The sequence below is a fragment of the Pseudophryne corroboree genome, chromosome 1, assembly GCF_028390025.1.
Source record: "Pseudophryne corroboree isolate aPseCor3 chromosome 1, aPseCor3.hap2, whole genome shotgun sequence".
NCBI classification, from domain to species: Eukaryota; Metazoa; Chordata; class Amphibia; order Anura; family Myobatrachidae; genus Pseudophryne; species Pseudophryne corroboree.
This window is the reverse complement of record NC_086444.1, coordinates 1,229,793,120-1,229,803,651: the sequence shown is the minus strand read 5'-3', so window position 1 is coordinate 1,229,803,651 and position 10,532 is coordinate 1,229,793,120. Positions and strand designations below refer to the sequence as shown.

The 10,532-nt window shown below is 42.9% G+C and overlaps 1 pseudogene; it reads right to left on the bottom strand.

Moving 5' to 3' along the window:
- Positions 1-8,155: 8,155 nt before the first annotated feature.
- Positions 8,156-8,274, bottom strand: LOC134934652 (5S ribosomal RNA; annotated as a pseudogene).
- Between the last annotated feature and the right edge of the window lie 2,258 nt (positions 8,275-10,532).

Genomic DNA, 10,532 nt, shown 5'->3' with positions numbered 1-10,532 from the left:
ACCTTCATCTAGGATCACTCAGGCCCTATAGAGTAGTTCCTCAATCAAGTACTTTACTCACTCCATGGCTTGTGACATAGCCATTTTGGGAATCCCACAAAAGGGTAGTTATATTCACCAATTATAGAAATTTAGTTACACTGAACCCTCATACGGATTAGGAGCCTTTTTCTTTGCATCTCACTCCTATTTGTAATACCTCAGATTTCTTTGCAATTTACGAGCCATGCGGTGCCCGGGCAGTATATGCATTTACACTTACCCGAATCATCGCCAATGTGCTAACACTGGCACAACAGCCAATATATTTTATTTATTTATTTATTACCAGTTATTTATATAGTGCACACATATTCCGCAGTGCTTTACCGATAATATTTTGCCATTCACATCAGTCCCTGCCCCAGACATATACACACAGACACATTCACACTAAGGTTAATTTTGTTGGGATCCAATTAACCTACCAGTATATTTTTGGATTGTGGGAGGAAACCGGAGAATCCGGAGGAAACCCACGCAAGTACGGGGAGAATATACAAACTCCCCACAGTTAGGGCCATGGTAAGAATCGAACCCATGAGCTCAGTGCTGTGAGGCAGTAATGCTAACCACTACAACATTCGTACTGCCCAATTTATGAGCATTACTGGTTATACTTCGGAACTGTATGTATAACACAAGGGGTCTATACCTTAGTATCATTTTGGCACTGCTGCTGAAATCACCAATGTAGCAACTACATTATTAGTATTTAGTAACATAATTTAGCATTTACACATATACACCATCATTGTAAGAATGTGTAGAATACAAACGTTGTAGCCTCCTAATTAGCACTGCTCTGTAGTTAGTCAAATATGTATACAATATTTAATTTAATATATTAAATCAAAGTAACTCAAACTCTGAATCTTAAATTCGGGAGTAATGGTAAACTGTTACCTTAGATCATGACCCATCCCAAGGGACGTATTAACTAAATATCTACATTCAGGTCTGCCCCTCCCGTAAAGTCACCATCTACACAAAACTGGTCCTCATCCGTCATACGTCATCCTCCTATCCTTTTTATCCAAGCCATCCTCTACTACACGTCATCTGACCCATTATGGAGGCAATGTACTCAAGCGTACAGGAATACGGTAAACACCGTACCACAGTTAATAGAAACACCCCGAGTATATTATTGGCTAGCGTGCACACCACATGGTTTGTAATCAGGCTGGGGACACCTTTTTTGATAGTCACAGCTGGAAGCGATAAAGCCCGAGGATGGGTGAAACGCGTCTTCATGGGGACTCTGTTCACCTACTGACACCTCCTGATATACCAGGTGCCTTGTGTACACCGCAGGACAGGGGCATCAAATAGGTACCAAGTATCTGTAGTATACCCGGACCTGGATTATTATGTTCAGCTGACAACAAGGTATTTCTTTATAACATGTTTCGTCACAACAGGATGATATCTGTGGCAATACTGTATCTCGCAACTTCTGTTGCACATCCAAAAGGCACTGCCACCCAACACTAGAGACAACTTGTCCCTGCTTAACCCTTCATGCACTACACATCTCTCTCTGTCCCAGCATCTTTATCATTGGATAAATAGACTATTGTCTTAGGAGATCGACTGCTTATCTTATTACTTTTAGATGTGTATCAGAGTGATGATTTCATTAAAACCTAAAGTTGGATAGAAAGATCATATGTTTTGTTAAATATGAATCATAACCTGACAACTAAATACAAATTGCAGCTTGTACTAATTTGTGAGAGCACATATATTGCAGTTGCATGAATATCAGGAGCAATTTTATCAAGTTCTTGAGTGTACGGTGAGTCAATTGAACTCGACTTTGTCCTACAAAAAAATTATTTCACCTTCCAAGTCCAATTTTTTCAATAAACCAGGGGCACGGCTATGGGTGCATCTTCTGTCCCCACCTATGCAATTCTTATTTTAGGGTGGTGGGAGCAGACCCAGGTTTTCAATGGCATGAATGACCAGTATACTGAACATGTCATGCTCTGTCTGAGGTATATAGATGACATTCTCATCATCTGGGATGGTGACTTTGGTCTGTTGGAAGACTTCATCCAATTCCTCAACAACAATGACCTCAACATTCGGTTAACACATACGATCAGCCAGGAGATGGTACCCTTTTTGGATGTCAATATCTACAAGTCTGCCAGCGGAACCATTGAGACAGAACTTTACCGCAAAGAGACAGCAACAAATAGCCTCCTTTTCCAGACCAGTGCACACTTCCCTCCGACCATTGAAAGTATCTCAAAAGGTGAATTCATGAGGTTAAGGCGGAATTGCTCAGAAGATCACATTTTTTAGATCAAGAGCTTAGAACTAACTGATTGTCTAAGGGAAAGAGGGTACAGCAAGAGATCCCTGAAAAAGGCATATACTAAAGAAAACCGAATTCAGAGGGAGACACTGATCTCTGACAACAAACCAAAAACCCGCAAAAGTGATGATAAAATGAGATTTATGGGGACTTTTTGCACGGAATGGAAGTTGCTAAATAATGCAATTGAAAAACATTTACCCATACTACATATGGACACAGATTTGTCACCGTTCTTGGACACTAGGATATATATGGGCTGGTGCAGATCTAGGAATATCAAAGACCTATTAGTCCACAGTCACTTGAAAAAGGAAACAGTAAAATGGAATCCAACATCCGGTTAATTCCCATGCGGACAGTGTAAGGTATGTCCCCAAATCCTTAAAACGAATTCAGTGACAGACAGATATGGACAAGATATCCAAATAAAAGATTTTTTCAATTGCAATACACAGACGGTGATTTATTGTTTGACCTGCAGCTGTGAGATCAAATATGTGGGCATGACCACGCGCAAGTTCAAAGAAAGAATTCTGGAACACATGGGAACCATCTGTAATGCGACACCAGATCTCTCCCATATGAAACAACTGACATCTGTCGCTAGGCATTTCCATTCACACCATAAAGACTCCCCAAAATATTTGAGAATTTTTGGTCTAGACAGAATTCAATTGGGAATTAAAGGAGGTGATATTACCAAGGAACGCCTCAAGAGGGAAAGTGAGTGGATCTTCTGCCTAGGTGGTCTGAAACCCCTGGGCTTAAATGAAAATATCAACTACGGAGTCTTTCTTTGAAATAACTACTCTTACCTTGGGAACACATTAACCTCACCTTAAGGGATTTACTAGCAATATATGACATATTTTACACATATATGACCTATCTCAGGGTCACCATACGACATTGCCACTATGATAACCAACTGTAATGAAGAACAATGGACAATGTCACACTACACATTTTATACTCTCTCTCATCCTCCCTCCCCCTTTCCCCCATTCCAGACCTCAGGCAGTCCCTAGTATGGACCTTCCACCTGCCGTCCCAATCCCCTATCCCTCACCAATCAATACTCACCCATTAATTTCACATTTCAGGCTTTCCCAATCACCGAGATACTATATCTCTATTACCAATAATGTCAACGGTATGATCCCTATATTTATAGCCCCAGTCTCACACCCTAGTCATATTCATTACCAGAATTAATGTCTTTTACTCACATAGACACCCTACCCCTTACAAACAGAGGAATTAATATCATTAACAATTGATCTTGTCACAGTTTTTTTTACACGTATTTTTTTCACCATTGTGGCCTAATCTAAGTGTGACCTTGCCACCCTAAAACCTTCACTTCCTCACCTTCCTCATGTGATTTTTCACATCACCTTGTTACCCCACCTTCACCTAGGATCACTCAGGCCCTATAGAGTAGTTCCTCATTCAAGTACTTTACTCACTCCATGGCTTGTGACATAGCCATTCTGTGAATCCCACAAAAGGGTAGTTATATTCACCAATTATAGAAATTTAGTTACACTAAACCCTCATACGGATTAGGAGCCTATTTCTTTGCATCTCACTCCTATTTGTAATACCTCAGATTTCTTTGCAATTTACGAGCCACGCGGTGCCCGGGCAGTATATGCATTTACACTTACCCGAATCATCGCCAATGTGCTAACACTGGCACAACAGCCAATTTATGAGCATTATTGGTTATACATCGGAACTGTATGTATAACACGAGGGGTCTATACCTTAGTATCATTTTGGCACTGTTGCTGAAATCACCAATGTAGTAACTACATTATCAGTATTTAGAAACATACTTTGGCATTTACAGATATATACCATCATAAAATACTGGTGTAACAGCGAATTAATCAGCGTTGACGTATACGCATTAATAACGTAGGTAGAACTCTCATGGTAGTACATGTGGGTCGACATCATTGTAGGAATGTGTAGAACACCAACGTTGTAGCCACCTAATTAGCACTGCTTAGTAATTAGTCAAATATGTATACAATATTTAATTTAATATATTAAATCAAAGCTACTCAAACCCTGAATGTAAAATTCGGGAGTAATGGTAAACTCAGGGGCGTAGCGAGGGTGGTTCCAGGGAGCGCGAGTTTTGGGCGCTGGAAAAGTTAGAGGGCGCGTTGCCACCTGCCCACCTCCTCCTTCTGTCCGCTATACCGCGAGCAGCTGTACAGGCAGCTGCAGAGCAGGAGGAGAAGCAGAGGGGGTAATCGCTCGGTGCGCACTGTCCCTGTTTTAATCATGTGGGGCGCCCAAAGAAAACTTTTGACCTGAGTTCCACAAGGTCTAGAACCGGCCCTGTCACCAATCTAGGATTGTTCAATATTTTTTTCTTTTTAAATGTAACATGCCCCCGGGGGGCGTGGCCACGGCAGCACAGGCGTAAGAAGCAGATCCCGGGAGCTCCCTGGATTAAACATCCTCCTGTAATATCCTGGCCCCTTTGGTGTGCCTGAATACCCTGCTTTTCTCCCCTACGCTGCAGGGCACCGGCAGGCGATTTCCCCGCTCTCCCCGGGGTCTGTACGGCCGAGGAGACATACTTCCGGATTTGCAGCCTATACCTCCTCCGGATCCCCGGCCACAATTTTGGAGATTCCCGGCCCCACTGCTCTGGACTGCTGCTTCCAGTCATAGAGGGAACACTCTCACTTAAAGGCTGACTGATATGTAACTGGTGAGTGACTTCTACCTCCTGGGATCAAATTACACTTTGACTTCAGTTGCTGTCTTATTTTACATACTAAATAACTGCATCGCTCCTGCTCTCACCTATATTCTGGGACGCTGCCAGTACTTTCTTTTACATTTGCCTACTACTTTGGAGACCAGCTGCGGATGTGTTTCTGCTTATTACAACCCTAAAATTCACTCATTGCTGAAGTCTCCTTCTACGCTTTTGACCTGAGATTATACCGGAGTGTCTGTTACTACCTATTGTCCGTCATGGTTCGGGACGGCCAGCGCACGGCTGCGGCGAAGCTGGAGAAATTTGCCAGACAACCTAACCCACTAAACCAACGGGCCTCGCAGGCCGCTTCGCAGGGGACCTCTCCGTCCCACTCCTACTCCCCATCTGCAACAGCTGCTGAATCCCCTAACACACCCGCAGCTCCATCTCTTCAACAAGTGCTGGAGGCAATAGCTGGATCGGAACAGCGTCTTTCAGATAAGATGGAGAAAGTGCAGTGTGAGCTCTCACTGCTTCGGCAGGACGTCCAGCGCATACGAGAGAGAGTGGGAGAGGCAGAAACCCGTGTCTCGAATCTGGAGGATATGTGCGGTCCTATGAAACAATCTATTTCCACGGTAACCCAGCAAGTAACATCCCTTCAATCCAAATTACTAGACATGGAGGGTCGGCTGCGTAGAAATAATGTGCGATTTGTGGGCCTGCCGGAGAAGGAGGAGGGCTCCCAGCCTGAGGTCTTCCTGGAGTCATGGCTTAAGGAACTGTACGGCGCTGAATCCTTCACGGCACAGTTTACGGTGGAGCGTGCACACCGGATACCATCTCGTCCTCTACCTCCTGGCGCCCCTCCGCGCACCTTCATCGCCAAATTTCTGCATTATAAGGACCGTGACTCGGTCCTCCGGTTGGGACGCACAAAAGGCCCCCTTACCAGAAACGCGGTTACCGTGTCTGCTTTTCCTGATTTTGCCGCGGAAGTCCAGAAGGATCGAGCCCAGTTTATGCCTATCAAGAGACCTGAACGTCTCCTACTCTATGCTATTCCCCTCCCGACTCCGGGTTTTAGCGGACGGGGAAACCAAATTCTTCAATTCCCCTAGAGAGGCGGCCCAATGGCTGGACAGATATGCTCCGGGAGCGCGCCAGATGGCCCCGGATTGAGGCCATGCACTGTCTAATGATCGGTTGGGACCACCAGAGGCATCTACCCAGTGTCCAGGGAGCCCCCCCTTGGCGTTGGTGGCTCAGGACTTTTTTTTTCTTTCTCTTGATCGCTTGACTTTGGTTAAGGGTTTTGTTTAGTATTTAGCCCTTGAGAGATAGAAACGATAGTTTGGGATTTAAGTATGCCGAAGTTAGGGGTGGTATACGGGGAGGGGGGGAGAGTTCAGCGAACAGCTTGTTGCTGTGCCTTACACAAGTTTTTTTCTTTCTATAGTTTGTTATTTTTCTCATGCTTAAATTTGTTTTGGAGTACATTCATTTTGATGTGGGAAGTATGTCTGATGCATTGGATACTGTCGATTAAGAATCAGGGATTGAGTAGTATAGCACTGTTATTACCGTCACTAACAATTTCCAGGAATATTCGCTGGACTGTATCTTTAGGTTATTACATAGAATATTACCAGATCTATGGCTAATTTGAAATTTCTGACATGGAATGTTCGAGGTTTAAATAATAAGATAAAGCGTTCCTTAGTATTAACTACACTTCGGAAATATGGCCCGGATGTTGCATGTCTCTGCGAGACTCACTTGGAGGGGAATAGGTTACTGTCACTTAGAAGACCCTGGGTGGGCTGGGCCTATCACGCTTCTCACTCCTCTTCCTCCAGGGGTGTGTCAATCCTGATAAAGAAATCGGTCCAATTTGAGCTGGTATCGGTCAAGACTGACAAATACGGTCGATTTGTGTTCCTTGAATGTAGACTAAGTTCCCAACCCTACTACATACTGGCGGTTTATATCCCCCCCCCCCATTCTCGTACGATGTACTACAGCAAGCCGCTTCATTCATAGCCTCCTCTCCGGACACTCCGGTAATCTGCTTGGGTGACTTTAACAATGTCATGAATTTAGCTTTAGACAGATGGCGCTCTCCGCAGGCTGCTGGGGTCCGCTCTGGTCCTACTAAATTTGCTGATTTTCTGAATAATTTGCAGTGGGTGGATGTGTGGAGAGCTCGGCACCCTACGACTAGACAGTTTTCATGCTTCTCTGGCACGCATGGTTCGTTCTCCAGGATCGATCTGACCCTACTCTCCCCCGTTCTTCTCCCTAGGGTGGTTGACGTCCAATACGAGGCCCGGGGTATATCTGATCACTCCCCTATGGTTAGACTAGACAAAGGGCGATCGGGCACTGGTAAAATAATACTGTTTTAATAATGTGGAACCAACATTTGGACAATAAGGCACTCCAAAATAGGAAAAAAGAAGAGAAGACTATGTCTTTTACTTCAATGAATAGAGTTGTCCCGCTTGGTGGTGCGCCCAGAGCCAGAGAGTACATGTACTAGAAGAAAGGGAGAGAAAGAAGGCTCTTGTGTGGGCGCACTCTTGAAAGAAAAGGAAAATTCCTATAACGTATAGAAAGAAATGCTTAAAACATAACTTTTAATGTATATGATAAAAATACCCCTATACATGATCCATATCAAAGAAAGATTGTGTTAGTTTAGAATTAATTATTATTAATTATTGATTAATAAAATGTTCTGGTCTGTGTAATCACACTTGGTAATTGGAATGGTTGTAGACATTGATTGGTCTTACCTCCAATTCCCTGACCAGCACAGAAAATCTGTGTTAATGGAACCAGGGAGTGATCATAAGAGTTATTAGATGAGTAAGACCCACTTGGGCTACTTGGTTCAAAATTGGTAAATCTCCTGCATGGAGGTGAGTTGGAGTTTCAGACGTAAGCCAAGAGAATTAGTATTAAGCCTCAAAAAGAAAAAGAAGGGGGGAAGGAAGAATTAGTGGTGATACTGCTGTTGGTATTGCAAATACATGTGGAGGGAAATGGTCCCAACTCTACAACACCGGGTATTCGCAGGAAGTCTCCTCTCCTGGTACTGACCCGGCCCAACGCTGTTTGGCTTCCAAGATCAGACGAGATCGGGCATTGGCAGCGTGGTATGATAGTAGAGAATTTTTCAATTGCACCAATGAGAGTGCACCTATATAAGAAGCAGAAGAAAGAGGAAAAAGGGGAGACAGAAATATTAGGAACGAAAAAAAGGGAATGAAAATAGTATAGAGAAGAAAGGGAATGAATCAGTGTAGCATAATTGATGGATCTGCTTTCTGCGTTAGACACAGCTCAGCAATTCCCACTTGTGTGGTGTCGTGTTCTGTGAATCGCAGATGAGAGTCCATGAAGCAATAGTGAAGTATGGAAGGGAGATATGAGAGATAGGCTAGGTTGGTATCAAAAATTAATTAATTAAGCATTGATTTAGAAAAGCGCATTATTATGTAACATGCATATTTGGAATAAAGTTTGAAAGTTCAACGAGTATGCTGAGGCTCACGATGAAATCAGATAATTATCAGACAGAATACTGGCCTCTGCTTGAAAAAAGTATTTTTTGTAGTATAAATACTTTAACAGGTATTGCTTTTGAAAGAATAAGGGAAGAGAAAAGAAAAATGGGGGATGAAAAAGACAATTGGGGCTATATATTTTAGACAGTGATGCTGTGGCAATGAGCTATATGTGTGCTGCATATGTCCAAATGACATGGAATAACATACAACAAGTAAATATAAAGCGCATCAAGAGTTTGTGGTCTGCGCAGAATATACACAGCACGGCAGTGGAACTCTGATAGGAATGCACAGGTCTAGACATATGCTGTATAGTCAAGCATTTTAGTAAATACACTTAATGTGTTGTTGTCTGTGCGTACTATATACAGAAAAGGGCACCAATAGGTCCAATCGGATATGATGGGGGCTTAATGCCCATCAAGTGGTTGCTGTCTGTGCTAGGTATGCATGGGACAGCAGCAGGCTTATAGTCAATGGTACTATCAGCCAGAAGATATCTACAAATGCCACATAACTGTTAACATGCTGTCTAATACAACATAATTATTAAGTGCAAAAAGGTATGTTGCTGTCTGTGCAGGATATGCACAGAACAGCTGAGGCTTACGGTCACCAAAATAGGAGAAGGAAGGCAGGTTAAGGCAGTGTCATGTGCCCAGGCAGGAGCTGAGAGATTACTCCATGTGTGGTCCCCCTCTCGGAACGGATAACGCGTTTCGCCCTGACGGGCTTGTTCACTTCCGGGTTTAGGAGGGAGTGTGAAGCGTGGGGTTATATAGCAGCTGCGGGGTGTATACTACCCTTTAATTAGAGGTATAATTGGCGCTGGGCTGAGGGTAGTAATGGCCGCTGTGAAGCGTCTGTCTGTTGTTATGGGGACGGAGCATGACGTGCAATAGGGGGCGGGGCTTGTGCGATCACGGGAAGCCACTGGTTGACTGGCCGTGTATGCACACATGATGGCCCTGAAGTATCGCGAGATCGCGGGCGCCATATTTGTGGATGGCAATTGCCTGTTTGTATTGCAAATGAGTACTTGGCGCCATCTTAATTAATGGCAAATCAGCGGTGCTGGGAAGGGAAGACTGAATTTAAACATAGATTGAATATGGAGTTAAAGAAACATTATAGTAGGTAGAATCCTGGGTGGGGAGGCAGGTGGGAGAAAATTATAGTGGCGTAAATAAAGATAGAATTAATTAAATATGAAAAAATAAATAAGTAAATATTGATAAATAAAATTAAAAATAATAAAAATTTATAGAGAAATTTATATTGACAAGGGATAAATGAAATTGAAAAATAAAAATAATAAAAAATGAAAGGTGAAAAAATGGAAGTGGAATGATTATGAAAAATGATGATAACATTACCTTGGGAATTGGGACAGAATGGCAGGTCAGCAGTGCCAAAAAGGTTTTTTTGGGTTGATATACAGGGAAAAGATGTGAACACAAATGGGAACCATAATTTAGGGATGTGGAAGGATTATAATGTGTAAATGAGAAGGGTGGGGGGTGGGGGGAAGGGGAAAGGGGGAAGATAAGAAATGGTGAACAAAAGGTGAGTGAAGTGGAATGGATTAAGGGGCATTTTGAAACCAATTTTCTTCTGGTGACTCTAGATGTAGAGGCACTCTACACTAGCATTAACCATCACCAAGGCATTAGAGCTGTCAAATATTATCTGGACCAAGGTGGCGAGAAAGATTTCTCTAATTTCCTTCTGAGATTACTCGACTTTGTACTCTCTAAGAATTACTTTGTTTTTCAAGAAAAATTTTTCACCTTTCATTTTTTATTATTTTTATTTTTCAATTTCATTTATCCCTTGTCAATATAAATTTCTCTATAAA